The sequence below is a fragment of the Brachyistius frenatus genome, unplaced genomic scaffold (assembly GCF_029030835.1).
Source record: "Brachyistius frenatus isolate BFR_SWC_R1_liver_20210118 unplaced genomic scaffold, ASM2903083v1 Contig_57, whole genome shotgun sequence".
Taxonomy (NCBI): domain Eukaryota; kingdom Metazoa; phylum Chordata; class Actinopteri; family Embiotocidae; genus Brachyistius; species Brachyistius frenatus.
The window spans coordinates 1,133,279-1,151,923 of NW_027210656.1; the positions used below are offsets into that span (position 1 = coordinate 1,133,279).

The 18,645-nt window shown below is 42.9% G+C and overlaps 1 long non-coding RNA gene across 2 annotated transcripts; it reads left to right on the forward strand.

Moving 5' to 3' along the window:
• The first annotated feature begins 2,874 nt into the window (after positions 1 to 2,874).
• LOC138624981 (uncharacterized) lies at positions 2,875 to 15,937 on the forward strand. 2 transcript variants are annotated; one of them, XR_011311196.1, is made up of 4 exons: positions 2,875 to 3,147; positions 9,778 to 9,899; positions 13,347 to 13,518; positions 14,717 to 15,937. It is a non-coding gene; the product is annotated as an uncharacterized lncRNA (long non-coding RNA). The 2 variants fall into 2 exon arrangements; XR_011311197.1 differs by lacking the exon at positions 13,347 to 13,518.
• The last annotated feature ends 2,708 nt before the right edge of the window (positions 15,938 to 18,645 follow it).

Consider the following 18,645-nt stretch of genomic DNA (forward strand, 5'->3'; position numbering starts at 1 on the left):
GGACCTTTTCTTTTATAAGCCTCCACCATCAGAGCTGCCTCCCCTCTACTCCCCGTAATAGCAGCACCACCCTGCCTCTCTGAAACACACACACACACACACACACACACACACACACACACACACACACACACACACACACACACAGGGCAGAGCTGCTGTGTCCATCATCGATCACACCCCCCCCACACACACACACACAAACCCTCTCCAAGGGTGGGGGGGGGCTTAACAGCTGATGGAGGACCCCTGTGTGCTGCCCGACCAGGTGCCTGATCACAAAGTCAAAACATTACTAAGCCCCGGTGATAGCAGACAGGAGATTTCTCTCTCACACACACAGGGAACGGATAGCAGGCCAGCAGGAGGGTTAAGCCCTGGATGATTAGACAAATGTAGGGCAGATATCTGTGGCTTCAGAGGCGGGCTGAGCGGCTGTCACTGAGGAATGCTCTGCAGCAGCACAGATAGGCTACCTGTCTGACTGAGCAGGCGAGGCAAGTTTCAGTTAAATGGATTAATTCTCAGGCATTTACATTTTTAGGTAATATAATATCAGTGGAGAGAGCTTGAAGCAGAAACCGAAGAGTTTAGCTTGATTTGATTTGATTTTGTTGTCCCGAAAAAAATGACTGTACAGAACACACTTTTCATTAACAATGTTGGTTAAAAACTTCAAGTGCATGTGAGCAATTTACAGATCAGCCTTGCTGAAAGGGAATATTGTGTGTAAATTTACGTACTAAAATCTAAAAGAACAGATCCCTCAAAAAAAAAAAAAACAAGCAGGGAAATGATAAATCATTTCATAAATCATAGAAAAATAAGTTACTCCAAGAGGATGGTAGAAAAATATTTTCTATAATTTTTTTTTATCTTGTTTTTAAGATTCTTCATTCTGTTTATTTGTATAAAATGTTTTTGCCCCTTCTTCCACCAAAAACCACAATTAAAGCCACATCTTTACAAGTTTCTAATTTAACCAGGATTTGCAGCACAAACATACCTCTATTTTACCATGTCCAATAAAACCAGAACAACTCCTGCACTGACTTGAAAAAAAAGTCCTAAAATTTAGGTTGAATAAACTGAAAGTGCATCATCACAAAACCAAATCTGGAGATCCAGGACACTGATTTTCACTTACTTACATTATTTGTTGCTGTCATCTCTCCCGTCCTGTCCCATTGCAGCCAGGCAGAAATGAAAGCATAACCATAAAACAAGTTCACCAACTGCCACCAGTTAATTCCCTACACAGGTTTCGGCATATGTTTGGTAATTCAGTTAAATTATTTAATTAGACCTCAGCCTCAAAAAGGGAGAGCAAAGAGCAATAAAGCTGAGAGAGGCTCCAGTGTAATAAACCATTAGCAGGAGGAGGCAGCCGCTGGTGTGTACAGTAATGCAGTGTAAATCATCACAGAGTGGCTGCCATTAGGAGGCTTAATCCTGGCCAGAAACCTGCAGTCAGCTGCCAGGGGCCCTGATCCGGTGCCGAGTGGAACCAGATCCGGCAAACAGAGGTGTTTAGGGCCGTCAGGCCAGGAGAGGAAGAGGAAGAGGAGGAAGGGTACAAGAGAGTGTAAGGAGAACAGCTGAGGAGATTCCCAGAGTAAAAGTGTGTGTGTGTGTGTGTGTGTGTGTGTGTGTGTGTGTGTGTGTGTGTGTGTGTGTGTGTGTGTGTGTGTGTGTGTGTGTGTGTGTGTGTGTGTGTGTGCGCGTGCCCCCCACAGGTTTCTCTCCTGTAGGATAATGGTGGTGAGGAGAAGCAGCAGGATTCAGCCTCATCCCTCTTCATTCTCAGACAGCTCGTATTCTTCTGCTAAGTGACACTCCTCTGTCACCCCTCTCTCTCACACACACACACACACACACACACACACACACACACACACACACACACACACTCTTCTCAGGATCCTCTCTCTCTTTCTTTCTCTTTGCGTTAAAGGCTGAGCAACACTTCGCAGAGTTTCCTTGAAGCATTCAATGCCACAACTTTGCATGCAGTGACTGAGGGGTAATCACAAAACTGTGCACTTCATTTAAAATAAGCAATCCTCTATTTAGTCTTTTACTTTGAAAGTCACATCAATTTTGTTTATAAATCCCCCCAAACACCACCGTCTGTCCTTAAGCACCCTCCTTAATATGGATATACTCCTCAGATTGGCTTTGAGGCTTCATGTGCAGCATGTTTTACAGCCACCATTTACACTAAGAAACCACAGAGGAAGTTGCCCACAGCAGTACAGCTGAGAAACAATTACTGCAAAATATCACATTATATTAAACAAAGAACAAAATTGCAGACAACGATAGAAAGATATAATAAGTCTTTTTATAGAAATAAATTTCTTTTTAAACAAGAAATATTAATAGAATTAAAACTCCAAAAACTGCAAAGACACAACAGTCATATACGAATGTTTCAGATAAATATTTGCTATTCTGGGATGATAAAGATGTCTATAAACAGGAAGATGAATGCCATTTATCTAGCTGCACACCGGTTTATCTACCTCTATCTGTCAAACCCTTTGAAATAGGTTAATTTGCTCATTTTTACCCTGCTGGCTACATCCAAGTCAAATTACAATAATTAAAAAAAAAAAAGTAATTGGCGAAGCATTTGTTCTATGTTTATGTGTTCATATATTTAAAATGTTTCAATAGGCTTATTTAGCCTTTTATTTAAAATTGACTTTGCAAGTTTGCAAGGCTAGCCTACTGTCAGTCTAATCTACAACAACTGTACAAAGAAGTAGCGTAAAAAAAATATATATATATATATATATATATATATATAAATGTCATTTTGTTATGGACTAATATACAAAAAAAAAGTTAACCTGTTGTGAAATAAACTCGTTTTTGTGTGTGTATATGCCGAAGGTGGAGGCGACGTGGAGAGTTTGAGTAAAGTCCCTTTCTCGCCTCTCCGTGTAGCAGCACGTCCCCGGGACTCAGCGGCGCCTGGTCCGCTCGCCACGCCGCTCGGAGTGAAGCGCTGCGCGGCCACAGAGCCGCTCCTGTACCGCCGCCCGCGGCTCCCACTACCGGCGAGAAGAAAGGAGCTCCGAAAACCGCAGAGAGGCGAGGAGGACAACTTCACGCTGCACTGATGAGCATATTAATTCAGAGGTAAGGGGAGGGGATTTGAATGAGTGATTTTTCTGTTGTCTGCTTTTCCCCTTTGAAAGGGGAAATGCAGCTTTGCGGCAGAGTCGGTTTGCACTGCGAGCTGCAGCTCTGACTGCGCTGTTTATTAAATCAGGCTGCGCGTTACCTTGCTGCTCGTGAGATTTAGAGAACATCCAAATTCAGTTCAAATCCCAGAAAAAAAATGACAGAAATCAGTGTTGCAAAATTCTTATTTTAAATGTTGTTATTACTTATTCATTTGCTAAAATATAAAGACTCCCGTGACTTTATTTAAAGTATGCATCATGGTTGAAATGCATTTATTGTAAGTCGCTTTGGATAAAAGCGTCAGCTAAATGAAATGTAATGTAATGCAAATATAGCAGAACATTAGATAATGAGGGTCTAGTGATGTTATGTAGGCAATATTTCAAATTTATATCTCATCTTATGTTTCTGTTGTGTGACCTCCCACAACCCTCTAATAACCTACTGCTACATCTGTAGCTGGGTTTTAGTAACCTTGTCCTATTCACAGTATTCCAACGGGGTATGAAGTAGTCCTTGTTTCTTTAATGTTTGTCTCTTTGCTCTGCTATGGCGACCACCAGTCTGTTGTTTTGAAGACCATCGACCAACTGCAGGGAAGCCACATGACCCACACAGAAATGCACTAAATTATGTATAAATTCAACTAAACTCATTCAGAAACCCCTTTTTTTTTTTTTTTCTTTGCAACCAGCTTCTACATAAAAATAACTGTTTGTCTATTTATGTGTGATAGTGCGGCACAAATTTGACAAAATAATGCATTAACTTTTATATATATATATATTTTTTTTAAAAGACCAGGAGTTAACGTGCTGGTTAAAGGGGTGTTTTAAGTAGCCACAGCAAACTGTTGGATTCAAATTGAAAACACTAGAAATTGGATAAAAGTAATTTATAAAGCACAAGGCAATCAGTTCCAACCTAGCCACACACACACACACACACACACACACTTAAATATATTCAGGTAAACAATGCATTTTCCCTCACAACACTACTTACATCCTACCTGGACAAAATATAAAAGCCCACATTGTATTTCCTGTATTTACCGTCAGTGTGAATGGGCTCCGGGTGAAGAATGAAACACCATTACAGGGACAGGTGGTGCTGGCAGAGATGAATGTAATCGTGCAGGGTTATAATGAATGTCACGGGATATAGATCTGAGATGAGATCTGGTTTGATCATCAGGTAAAAATAGATCAGTCACCGGCAGATCATTACTGATAATTACTTTCAAATGGTTGGCTATGTGAGGGGTCTATATTATTAAATAATTCCAGCCCTGCTTAGTGATGGCAGGTTGAGAAAAATGTCATGTGCTCGTGTCCATAAATGATAATCACACACACACACACACACACACACACACACACACACACACACACACACACACGAAACTATAGAGTGATAGAGGTGTATCATTAATTATTCCTCTTTTGTAGTTGTTGTCAGGTGAGAAATGTAATTTTAGTATTCACTGAGCGCAACAAAGCTTCCACGTGCATAACAAATGATCAACCTCAACAAACCAAATCCTCTGATATTCATCCCTCTGCTGCTGTATGTGTGTGTTTTTATGATTAGCCTGTAAATCGGGGAGGGGTGGGGGAAAGCTGCAGAAATAGAAAGGCTCTTCACACACATAAACACCTGGAGGCTGCCCTAAGCACAGGATAAGTGCCTTGCTCAAGGACACTGAAGTCAGTGTGAGAGAAGGGATCCCTGTGGCGACTTGAAGCTAATTTCTAGCACTAAAATCTGAACACCAGAGACTGAAGAGAACTCCAACCGCTGCTGCAATCACAATAATTGAGCCAACAACAGGCATGTAAAGAGATTTCTCCAGCGGCAACAGCTGTTAAGTGGTATACACCCAAGCTGCGTAATGATGAAGGCCGATGTGTCTCTGTGTGTGTGTGTGTGTGTGTGTGTGTGTGTGTGTGTGTGTGTGTGTGTGTGTGTGTGTGTGTGTGTGTGTGTGTGTGTGTGTGTGTGTGTGTGTGTGTGTGTGTGTGTGTGTGTGTGTGAGAGCAAAGGATCCAAGTACCTCCCCTGTTCCTCCACCTATCAGCAAGCCTCATTTATTATGCAGACTGGAGACCCTTGGGCTGGATGGAAGGCTTGTGTGTGTATTTTGGAAATAAAGAGGGAGGGAGTGGGGTGTACATGTGAGCACACACGCACACACACACACACACACACACACACACACACACACACACACACACACACACACACACACACACACACACACACACACACACACACACACAAAGAAACACACACTCACACAGCTGATTCAGTTTCTTTGCTCCCAAATACATGCTGTGGGAGTAAAGTGACAAAAGAGGTATGATGACGGCAGAGAGGGAGTGAGAGGTGTGTGTGTGTGTGTGTGTGTGTGTGTGTGTGTGTGTGTGTGTGTGTGTGTGTGTGTGTGTGTGTGTGTGTGTGTGTGTGTGTGTGTGTGTGTGTGTGTGTGTGTGTGTGTGTGCGTGTGTGCGTGTGTGTGCGTGTTTTGGACCTGTTGCATCAGCTGTGGTAAATTAATGAAATATTAGTCCAATAATAAGCAGTTGAGGTTTGAACATGTTTGTATGTGTGTGTCATCACGCAGACATCAAAAACATTAAAAAAAAAAAAAAAAGCTGCTCTGCGTCTCTGTGAACTTTCTGTTGTTTCGCTGTAGAGAGGGTGAAAAAGAAAGCCACTCATAGTGAACTGTACCTGCTTTTCACCCAGAAAAAAATCCCATCTGTGGACACAGGTTTCCTTACGTTTTATGATTTTTGAATAGTTTTGTCACACGCAAAAAAAATTACACGTGAAACAGCTGTGGAGTCTGAGGAGAAGAGATGAAAACCAGAGCTTTGCTTGTGAGATTTATTTAACATGTGGGAACATGATGCATTAAAATGACCCATTAATCAACTGTAAAAAAAAAAAAATCTTCAGGGAGGTTTGGATTTCACTGCTACCAGAAGCTAAACCCCAACATACCCGTTACAAGGAGGATGCCGTAATTCTTTCAGAAGGTGAAGCAACTTGTAAGAGGGACAATATGTGACGTAAAATCCTTTAAAGTTTACAGCGATGGAAAGAAAATACAGTGCATTTACTGGAGTATTTCCAGCTGATGCCACTTTACATTTACGCTCCACCATTTGTCAGGGAATACCATGTTTTTAAATTTACATTTTTCAGATGTTTCAGATATTCTAACTTGTGATTAACTTACGATGTTAAATGTTACACTTGAGTTTGCTTTCTGACACCAAAAACAATGGAAAATAATCACTGCCCACTTAGAACCTGCTCGTCACGTCTCAGATGTGTAGGAGTCGTTCGCAGTGCCCCAAAGAGACATTTCACCTCCAAACGTCTCATAATATGGTCTTATTTAAATAACTGTTTGAATTGATCCAATATTATACAAACACACATACAAACACACACACTCACACACACACATTAGAAAAAAGTCCTAAAAAATGAACGCTAATTTAGGTGAACTTTGTTTTTGCTTCTCTTCACGCCCATTAATCATTTCATGACCCCTCCGGTTTGTCTGGTGACCTACAGAAGGAGGCTCGACCCTCATGTTTGGTAACACTGAAATGAATCACCTAACTGTATAAAGTAGCTCCACCTCAGTCAGATACACTACAACAGCAAGTCACATGCATCTGGCTCCTAAATATTTCTGTACCTTTACTTCAGTAGGATTGTCATCTTTTAGCTTTTACTTGTAATTATTATTATTATTATTTTTTCCATCACTGCATTGATACTTTTACAAAAGTTATAAAGAGTATTTACAGAAAAAACTAATTGAAATAAGTTTTCTGCTGCTTGTTTGAGTAGTACGGCCCCAGTATTGCATTATTGTGTCAAAAACTAGGCTTTAATACATTATAACTAAACACATGCTTGTCTTGTTTATCACCGGCTACCCAGAAACCCATTAGATCTGAGTTACACTGGGACATGGCTCAATAATCTGCTCTGACACACTATACATGATTATATAAGTCACTAAAATAACTAGAAAATGTATTCCCACAGCCAGCAGGTATTATTTTATTTTTTTTAAATATTAAAGAGTACTATTCTCCATTAGTCTCCTTTATTCCAAACTGTTAACATGCATTAGTGGCACAATTATAAAAGCTGCGGTCTAATCTTTTAAAAGTCCCAGGGTAACGTTGGAAATGGCCAGAGGAAGAAGAGGAGAGGGGGATGGAAGAGGGATAAAGGGAGGAAGGGGAGGAGAGAAACTCAATCTAAAGCACCAGGTGCACCTTTTGTCGACATAATCTCCCGGCCCTTGAGACTGCGCACACACTGGCCAACATATACGGCCTTTCATACGTACACATGCTGCTTTTTCGACTGGGGGATTTGAATCGTGGGTTGGCTCCGGTCATATGTAAAAGGGACTCTTAGGTCACTGCACTGCCAGAAGAGAGTTTTAATGCTTTGTGACTTTAACCACACGTAGTGGAAAGATCAGCAGGACAAAACCTTTAAGTTTGTTTTCCAGACGTAGATACGGATATATCACTTCAAGTTAGCACTGTGAACAAAATCTAAACTGAGGAAGCATCTTTGCAGGAAGTGTGAATTTACAGCACGTGTCAGTTCCCATTTAAAATAGAAACAAATATCCATTTATCATTTTTTTGCCCCCACCGCAATGTTGCTGCTCGTGTGAACCATAATTTGGTACACTTTAACAAACCCATATCTAGTATTTACAAGCCATAAATGTGTGTTTTATTGCCCACTATAACACAGTCTAATGTAGCTGTATCTTTCTGCTCCACTAATGTAGATGTGAGGACATTTATAAGTGTTTATTAACATGCTTGTCTGCAGCTATAAATCATCATGTAAAGTTTGAATATGACTTCCTGACTTTTGAACACATAAATAGTTTGAGATCAGTTTAAGCCTGTCTGTCAGTGATGTGTGTATGAACAGGTGATAAATGCTAACGTGACCATGTGTGGAATCATATAGCATTAGACATGTTTACAGCTGTGATCTCCAGCATTTATTAATTATTTTAATTAATTGTTAAATATATAAATATATATATATAGTACATAAACAGTTTAACTTATACTATTTATATTATATGAAATAAGAAATATTGCTTTCTTCCTTTTGCAAACTAAGCACTGACTGAGTCGGCACCCTTGTTCAGTTCAGTACATTTAGAGGTTTTGCTGCTTCTCTTGTTCTGGTCAGTACCGCATGGTGGCTAATGTTAGCTGCAATTAGCACAAGTTTTAGCATTCACCATTTTAATGTCACATGTGAACCACAGTGCGTGCTGTTCATTTACATTACAATAAAATAAACCATTAATTAGGTATTTCAATACTTCTTGTAAATGCCCAGTAGGTTAAATGTTTGCATGACTATTTTTGATTGGATGGAGATTGGATAAAAACAAACTCTTAAAGCGGAAGGATATACAGAGCTGCACTGGGTGAATGAGCTCTCAGTGTGTGTGTGTGTGTGTGTGTGTGTGTGTGTGTGTGTGTGTGTGTGTGTGTGTGTGTGTGTGTGTGTGTGTGTGTGTGTGTGTGTTTGGTGGACCTGAGCACACAGCCATTGTGAAACTACAGACATGTATTGATGCCTGTCAGTCAGTTTATAATATCGCACAGGGAGGACAAGGAGCGGGAAACAAAGGAGTGTCTTTTAGAAAGGGAGCCGTTGTTGTTGTGCATCTACCGGCCTGGAATGCTGAAAACCTTGGACTGTGCAAAAACACACCCTTGAATAACATTACAGGCCGTGTTAATCAATGGCTCTTACCACACTGGATTTAAGCAGGTCTGGCGCCCCTTGTCCACAATCCCTCACCCGTCATTCTTTAAGCTCGACCCCTAAACTCCTGTAAAGCCTCAAGTGGGGACGAAGCCAAGGACGTAGCAGGCAGCTCATTGTGATCTAATCTCTCTCTGCCGCTCTCTCTACTGCGAGAACAAACATCAAATATGGCCTCCTTATCAGGACAGCCCTGCTCTATCTATCTATCACCAATCGATATCTCCAGTTCTGTGTGTGCAGGCTTGTCTGCATGTGTGTGTGTGCGTGCGTGCGCGCGTGCGTGTGCGTGTGTGTGTGTGTGTGTGTGTGTGTGTGTGTGTGTGTGTGTGTGCGTGTGCGTGCGTGCGTGCGTGCGTGCGTGTGCGTGCGTGCGTGCGTGCGTGTGTGTGTGTGTGTGTGTGTGTGTGCGTGTGTGTGTGTGTGTGTGTGTGTGTGTGTGTGTGTGTGTGTGTGTGTGTGTGTGTGTGTGTGTGTGTGTGTGTGTGTGTGTGTGTGTGTGTGTGTGTGTGTGTGTGTGTGAAACTGGTCTCAGGGGCCATGCTAACTAAGGTCAAAGATCAGGTATAACCCTCCAGCGTGGAATGACAGATGTGGCCTGAGGAAAACAAGATAAAAGAAGGAGAGCGGAGAAAAAACGAAGGGAGAGATTTTAGATCAGTTGCATGTGTCCTAAACAACAGATCAGAAAACAAACAGGAATTGTTGTGATTGTTTCTGTTGTTTCTGCAGCAGGTATGATTTGGCCTCAGGCACCTGCAGGAGGCAGATCAACTTACCTGAACGGGCAGCCTCGAACAATGGACTGGAGGCTTTTGTTGGTGTCCCAACTCCCGTTTTGGAAATGGCGCCAGGTAAAGGAACAACTGTGCTCTCACAAATGCAGCTCTTTATTAAATACTTCCTTCACTCGCAGGGATTGGGTACGTGAAAAGGCGTCGGCTTCTCGTGCTTCCTGTTTGCAGTGAGGGAGGGAGAACTAAACCGTTTGGTGTCCGCACAGATCCCGAGGCCTCTGAACACCAAATTCAATGCGCGCACTCCTCGTTTCAGTGCATGAAAACCAGTTTTTCCCTCGGATGAATTTTCATAAGGAAGACAGTGTGCATATGCATTAAAGGAGGGGTACCGGAGGTGATATGACACTGTGCTTCTGTTTCACCGTGAAACGGCTCCATAAAGCTGCAAAATGCTGCCGGAGCTGCAGCCGACTGTAATGGCTGTTAGAGATAGATGGAGAGAGAGAGAGTGAAGGGGGCAATCCTTTGTTCTGTCAAGGACTTAACACAATCAGAGTGTACAGTGTGTCAGGAGCGCACAGGCATATATCAACTTCAATCTCTTTTTAATGAAAAATCCTGCCCTCTCTAATATGTGCAAATTAACCTCTTCTCCTCCCTCCCTCCCTCCTCCCTCCCTTCCTGCCGTTTCCCCTCCTCTCTGTCTCTCTCTCTCCTTTACAGAGGCCCCTCGACTCCCTCTCTCACTCTCCGCCCTTGTTTCTGTCCCTGGTCTTCCTCCTTTTCCCACTCTTCTCCTTCACTCTTACCAGTTTTTCCATCTCAGTCTCATTCGGAAGTGGAAGGCGAGACCACAGCAAGAGAGGAGAGACTGACGGAGACTCCTGCTTTCCATTAGCTTGTTGCTTTAGTCACCCAACCCCCCACGGCAATTATCTAGATCAGTTAGTTGTAAAAAAAAAAAAAAAAAAAAAATCATTAAAAAAAAAAAAAAAAAAAAAGACACACAAAAACAACCGAAAGTCAGTGTCCAGCAGCAGCATTAAAATTCCCCCTCCATCCTCCCCTGCTCGCTTTGTCTTTTTTTATCTGGCTCTCTCTCTCTGCTCCAACACACACTCGCGCCGGATCATGCTATTACCCTGATTATCCTGATGAGTTGGTCAGATCCTCGCCTTCTCATTCTGCCCATGCTGATTGTAATTTAGAAATTACACCTAATGAGGAATTTTTAAAAACACAGCAGCCACTCCGTGCTGCCAGCTCCACGCCGTTCCCTGCCCTAATGGATTTCCTGGTATGGAATCCATCCCCCCCTCAACCCAACCCCTTTCTGCCCTGCAGGGGGTCTGGCTAGCCAGGCCCTCCGTCCCTCCGTCCCTCCGTCCCTCCCTCTCTCCCTCTCTCCCTCTCTCCCTCCCTCCCTCCCTCCTCAGCTCTCCCCACATCCTCACTCCCCTACTCCACTAATTGGGGGCGACTGGTTTTGGTGAAAAGAAGTCATAATCATTGTTTCTGCTGCTAATTTAAGTGGTTAAGTGTACAGGATCAGCTCACGCAACGAGGAAATGAGTATGATTAAATTTACATTTTTCTAATCTTAACAGCTAAAGTGCCAATTTCCTTTTTTTATGATTTTGTCAGAGATTTTTTTTTAAAGTTAAACACCTTATGGCAGTTAACACAAGATGAACGTGTGCATATGTTGATATTTTTAAAGCTTATTGGATTGGTTTTGTTTTATATTTTTTTCCACATGAAGGAAATAGATTTAAAACCATGGATTAGTAGAGAAACAGCTGCTTTGATACATCAGAATCTGATCTTCTGCTTTCAATGGAAGGACATTTGCCTTTAAAAACTGAAAGACATGATAACATAATTTCTGTTTATTTCAGGGAGGAATGTTTGTGATTTCTTAGTTTTAATGTCCTACTCGTCTCGCAGACACCTGTATGATGTGTGAAGGGCGGTTTAAGGGGTATTTCACAGAAATAGGGGGGGAACAAACACACACACTCAAACACAGGCACGCATGCAAATCAAAGCCATCAACAGCTTGTGATGAAGTGAGAGGTCGTGGCATAAACAGAGTGTGTCGTTACCATGGAAGCCACTTTCACCTCACAGGCCGAGAGACAGAAAAACACAAAGGACCAGAAAGACAGGGAGGGAGTCTCTGTCTGTCTGTCAGCAACAGACAGACAGACAGAGAGACCAAGACAGGTTACAAGCTCTCCTTCAGCAACATTTAATAGCTTTTCAAACCCTTCTGAGCTTTTTCAGCACTTTCTTTTCCTCTGGGTAAAAAGACACTGCATTTGTACAGTAAGTGTTCCAAAGAAAAGGAAAAGTTCATTGAAACGTTGTTTAATAGCTGGTTGCACATTCACAAGTTTAATGAGCACATTCACAAAAAGTACAGAGGCAGACATACAGCAGCCTTTGGAAGGGTTTCTGGGGATTTTGTGAGCCACATCTGTCCCTGTTTTGGTCCCTTTTGTTCTTTTTTTGGTTCTTACTGCAGGTCACAGCCTTTAGAGTCTAACTTCAGATGTCTTGTTGGGTTAAAAGTGCTCCAGAATTACCACGTTTTTATTTAAGAAGTTTTTAAGAAACTCTGCACATGCCCTGACCGGTCAAGCTGCCTAGCTAATCACAAATGTTTTTGATTTATTGCTCCTGTTATCAGCCATTGGTTTGATACTTTCTCTGTGTTCTCAATGTGCACACATTTTACTTCATGACCAATAAACAAGATTTCAAATTCACTTAACTGGAGCAAATCACTGCCTGCAATTTTTCTGCATTGCATTGAAAGTCCACTTCACTCACCAATTCATAATAATCATGCCTGTGGCAGGAAATTGGACATAGCAACCTGGTCATGGGCCACCTGAGCGGAGAATCACAAGCAACAGGCTACTCTGGATATCCCCCATTATTTGCAAGAGACACTAATGACAAATTTCCTTCCTTTATACTTTATAAATGATTCATCTTAGCCAAATGGAAACTTTTATCCATTTAATCCAGCTCATTTTCTCTCTCAGAGATGTAACAGCAGGTTACATAATTTCTGTAAAGGGCAGCATGGAGATTGAAAAAGGAGAAATTAGCTTAGACGTGCCTTTAAAATGTTCCACCACTGCACAGAATCCAAAGAAATGAGAACAAAAATGTTCATTTCTTCTTAAAAAGACATTCATTTCTGCAGCATCAATCAGGTCACTGTGTGTTGCTGCCATTTCCTCACTCATCTTGTATGTTGGGATGTTTTTTAGCTGCACTGTTGTCGCCCACCTCAAAGCCTGATTGGCGCCGAGTGAGGGAAACAACTAGACTCCAGACAAGGTGGGACGAGTGAGGCCGCTGTAGCAACGCTAGCTTTGAAGGTTTGCCATGGAGGCTACGGGAGGTAATCAGAGGAAAATATGTCCTCTCCTCCTCCTCTTCTCTTAGACCTCCATTAGACCAGCCTGCCTCTGTCTGGGAAAATTGATTTTCTCCCTCCCCTCCTCCTCTCCTCTCCTGTTTCTCCTCTTTTTTTCTTCTTCTCAGGTTCCATTTGAGGCTTGCTGGTGCACTCTCAAGAGCTGTTCTGCGAGACAGAGAGAGAAAAGAGAACAGTGGGCCACTACAGGTTGATCACACATATAGTTACCCACCCCCAGCAGCAGCCACCAGGACTCCAGTCTCCCCTCTGTCATCTGCAGACACACAGAGGCCTACAGTGCGTTGGACCTTCTTTCTTCCCCATTTTCCTCCTCATTTCTCCTCATCTGCTTAATCCTTCCCCTCCTCTGCTGTTCATTCTCCATGTTTTTCCTCTTTCAGTCTTTGCACTCCCTCCCTCCCCTCTTAGAGCCAAGTCTTGGATCAATGCACCATTGATTTTCCTATCAATGAACATTAGTATGGATCAGACTGTTGCTTGCACTGCCCTGCCCTGAAAACTACACACACACACACACACACACGCACACACACACACACACACACACACACACACACACACACACACACACACACACACACACACACACACACACACACACACACACACACACACGCAAAGAACGCCTGCTCTGCGATTTTATCACTGTGAAGCTAAAAGCACAAAAACGGACGAGCTGGGTGCTGCGGACAAAGGGAAGGCAGCAGTAGAAATAAAGGAGGGCGGGATAGATAAAAGAGAGGTTTTAGTTGAAAGCACAGGAGCCAATCAATGAAAGGAGTGATAGAAAAGGTAGGAAATGAAATCAGAAGCGGAGTTTGTGTTGTGCGTTAAGGAAACAGTCATTGGTCAACTGCCTGCTAGTCGATTCACTGCAGAATAATTCAGTCTGACTGGCAACCAGTTGGAGCTGTTGATAATAGCTGCTAATCATGACAGTGAATGGATGCGTGCGCTCTACACACCTTTGGGTGTCTTTCTCTTTACCTCTCCCACACACACACACAGACACACACACACACACAAGAGCAGGAACACACACATCACTGTCTCCTCTTGCACCCTGTAATGGGCTCTGAGTCAGGTGGAGATTGACACTTCTCTTTCTGCTGCGCTCCTTTTGTGTCCAACATTGTATTCATTCCACACAAACCCACGCTGGCCTCTCCGGGAGCACATTTCTGCGCACATCAGCTACATTTTGCATCACCAAACAATGACTGTATGATTACCATCTTCAATTATCTGCAGAAAGAGGAGAAAAAGAACAGTAAATATTTCCTATTTATTGTGTTCCTTTGGAATTCTACGCAAATACTAAACTGCAGGGATGTTTGTGATCAGTTGCCTTCTGTACAGGACTTGTATGTCTTTGCACCACGTCACTGGGTATAAATGGATGTCTCTGGGCTCTTCTGAACTTACATCGCATCGCTCATAATTACATCTCCTCTGTCGTTCATTTGTAAAACAGAGAGAAGCTGGGCCGACTGGTCTCAATGGAAGAAAGAAACATCCTTCCGTGGGAGTGCTTGCATGAAAGGTGATCCTCAGATAAGACCCCCTGTACAAGGAGACTGAAAAACCTCAGGGCCGTCCGTCGACCTACCTGATTGTAAAACCTTTTAATTTGGGGTGTAGTGGACGTCTGCCTGCCTGGCCTACAAGCCTGCTCAGGCATCGTGTGTGTAAGTTAACTGACAAAGTCACATGTTTTCTGTAGATTACAAAATCATGTATCTATTATTTATTTAGTAATTTTGCAATATTTTGTTTCATGAATCACTGTGCTCACAATGTAATATAATATATTTATATCATTTGAAGATTATATAAAATAGACAATAAGATATTTCCATAATTTTAAATGTTCTAACACCTTCATATTATCAGTAACAAATATAGTCCCTCATGAACTCTGCAAAAGCCGACGTGAGAAATTTGAAGTGGCACATGTCAGTGGTCTACTGATACTATATATAAAAGTATTGATTCCAAAGGGATATTTACATTGTGTTTTGAGATCTGTTGTGTACAAGCTTGAATGTACATTTAGTTTGCAGGATAAAGATGCTCATATTTGGATATATTGTTTCTTTAAAAAAAAAAAAAAAAACACATGTCCCTCATGTATCCCCCCCCCCCAGGCATTTGAGTTTTTAACACGTAAAACATTTTTGACTGATTCTAGCTTTTCCAAATTTCTGGAAGGTTTTACACACGTATGGCCACGATTAGTTCAAAATGATGACAAATTCCATATTTTTAGTTGAAAAACTTTATATTTCTGATGAGAGAATTTCTAAAAAAAAAAAACACCAATACTGTGCACCTAAATCTTCCACTTCTGAAAAAAACTGAAAAACTATTATATCGAAAAGGAAAACTGTGTGCCTCACCCCTGTTTCAAAGCAACCCTTCTATGTTCAGCAGTTTCCATTTGGACTTGTGTTGCAGCTATCAGACTGGCCTTGACTTTAAATGCCTGCATTTCCCATGGACTGTAGTCGAACTGTGCTGAAAAGAAATTCGCTTGTGCAACCACTTCACTTTGGGCTTCAAATCCTGCCCACCCCCCTCCTTTCATTCCTGCTGGACCCAACACAGACAGCCAACCAGGAGAATGAAGTGTGGACTTTTACACAAAGCAGGAATATTAGTGCAATGTATTACTGGATAAGATTAAAAAAAAAAAAAAAAAAAAAGTCACCCGTTACTCCCTGCACAACATTTACCAAGTGTCTTCTCCTCTGCATTGCTTCAAGCTTCAGGACACACACACACACAACAGCCACCAGCCAACCTGTGGGAGCTGAAGAGTGTGTGTGTGTGTGTGTGTGTGTGTGTGTGTGTGTGTGTGTGTGTGTGTGTGTGTGTGTGTGTGTGTGTGTGTGTGTGTGTGTGTGTGTGTGTGTGTGTGTGTGTGTGTGTGTGTGTGTGTGTGTGCGTGTGTTGTGTGAGGGTGGAGGCGGGGGGTTTGGGGGGCGGCGCAGAATTTTCTGGCAACATGTCAACCTACCTAGACTGTAACCTTTCTAACCACAAAGTTCAAATACTCACTTAACTCACTTTGATCCAGACTCAGTCACCTCTGATTGAGGCTTTATCATGTGGACCGACTAGAATGAGCCTAAAGCAAGCTCAGCCTTAAATAAAGCATTCAACAGTAACACACACACACACACAGTTGCAGCACTGGCAAATTATGAGGAGAAAAAAAAAAACTCCAAACCAGCAGCAACAATGTTAAACAAGTTTTTACACTGTTGCAAAAACACGTGAGTACAGAGAGGCTTGTTTTAGGTCAAATGCGTCTGTACAACATACTGTAGGCTGTAAAACACAAATACAAAGGTCTTAATCTAGTTTCAAATGGAACAACGTGGAGCCAAATGTGTGACATGCAGGATCCAGGAAGCCTGCCGTCCTCGGTGAGTGGCTGGGGGAAATATGGCGGGTCCACCGTGAGAAATCTGCCTGAAAGAAAATACACGCACACACACACACACACACACACACACACACACACACACACACACACACACACACACACACACACACACACACACACTTGTGTTTTATTCATTAAATAAGATGGAAATTCACGTTCGGGCAATGACCTAATAACTAAACTATACCTACTCGAATTTTGCTACGTACATGTCGCGGTCAGTTCGCTGCCGTCGTGCCGCGGAGCCGAGCAGGATGTGAGCCGGGAACAGAGCTCCTGAGATCGGCCGCACGCAGCAGCGGGAGCCGGCAGGAAGCTGCTTTTCACCGGCAGGCAGGAGGAGGAACAGCTGCCCCTGCCGGCTCCTCCGCCGTTTATAGGCAGCCCAGTCAATGAGATATTATCTATAATATAAAAGCATATTTGTAAATAGCCGAGTATGATTGTAGACTTGGTTTGTTATTTTAAAAACATAAAATATAAAGGTTACAAGTGTTAGTTAAATGGCAATAGTCAGATTTATGATATGTAGGCATGTAATAGGCATGATAATAATAATAATAATAATAATAATAACAATATTATTATTAATAATAATAATAATGATATTTATTTATTTTTACTGTGTAGTGTTATGGGACTATTTATTTATCTATTTAAAAAAAATTTTTTTAAATAGATTACCCCCGTTGTATGTGTTATCTTTTATAGAGGATTAGCATTTTGTTATAAAATATATTAGACGTTATATTTATTTTTCATATATTTTAATATGCAGCTGCACCAATTTACAGATGAAAAGGTGAACCGCAGGTTAAAGACTCTGAGCCCTCTTATTGAATTTTACGTCAGATGATATTTGCATTTAATATCCCTCCACCACACGTCGGTCTGCCATGTTGTTTCTATGACAGGCGTGCTTTAAAGGACTATAATTGCAATCACATTGAGCCCCAGAAGCTTTAATTGTCTCACACACACACACACACACACACACACACACACACACACACACAGACACACACGCGCGCGCGCGCGCACGCAGAGCTCCAGAGGGGTAACCAAGCTTATTTTAGGCAGTAGATGCGGAGTCTACCTCTGCACCCTGGCAGGAAATCACCACGGAGCTCTAATCGCTGCTACATCTGTCACGTTTAGGGCTTCTGCCTTTAAACTGGAGACGCTGCCGGGCCCGCGTGCCCCGCGGTGGGCGATGGTTGGTGATGGTTGGTGATGGTGCTGGTGTTGGTTGTGGAGGTGGTGAATTAGAGCCGCCATGCGCGCTCCAGAGGTGAATGTGAGCCATTCAAATTTCCATATAGGCTACGTCCTGTCACAAGGGAGACCCCCACTCCCCCCCACACCCTCCCTCCGCTGTTACTCACCCCCTTCCCCACCACCACCACCCATTCACACACACATGCGCGCGCGCGCACGCACACCCGCCTCCCCCTCTCTCCCTCCTTTCTTTGTTCCCCTCCGATCATTCCCTCTACAAGCTCCTCACAGGACAGAGACAGAGAGAGAGAGAGAGAGAGAGAGAGAGAGAGAGAGAGAGAGAGAGAGAAACCACACCACTGCCACCCAGCGGCCGCCTGTAGGTGCGCGTGACCGTGTGCGCGTGCTCTTTGTTCGCTCTGCGAATTTCAATCAGCGGGCAGGCTATTTGGAAAAAAAAAAAAAAAAAAAAAAAGCCAGTTTGGTGACAGTTTACAGGCGCGTTCGTGTCCAAGGCCCTTCCTTATAGATGCCGCTACTTTTTGCATTGACGGTGTCACCCGGAGCCGCCGCCGCTGCACCTGCACGCGGTCTGCTGCGGTGTCCTTGAGCAAGACACTGACCCCATGCTGACCTCTGGGGACGAGAGGGGTGTTGGTGTGTGTGTGTGTGTGTGTGTGTGTGATGGTGGGGGTGTAGGTGGGGCTAGAAAGGGGGCGGGGGAAGGGGATTGG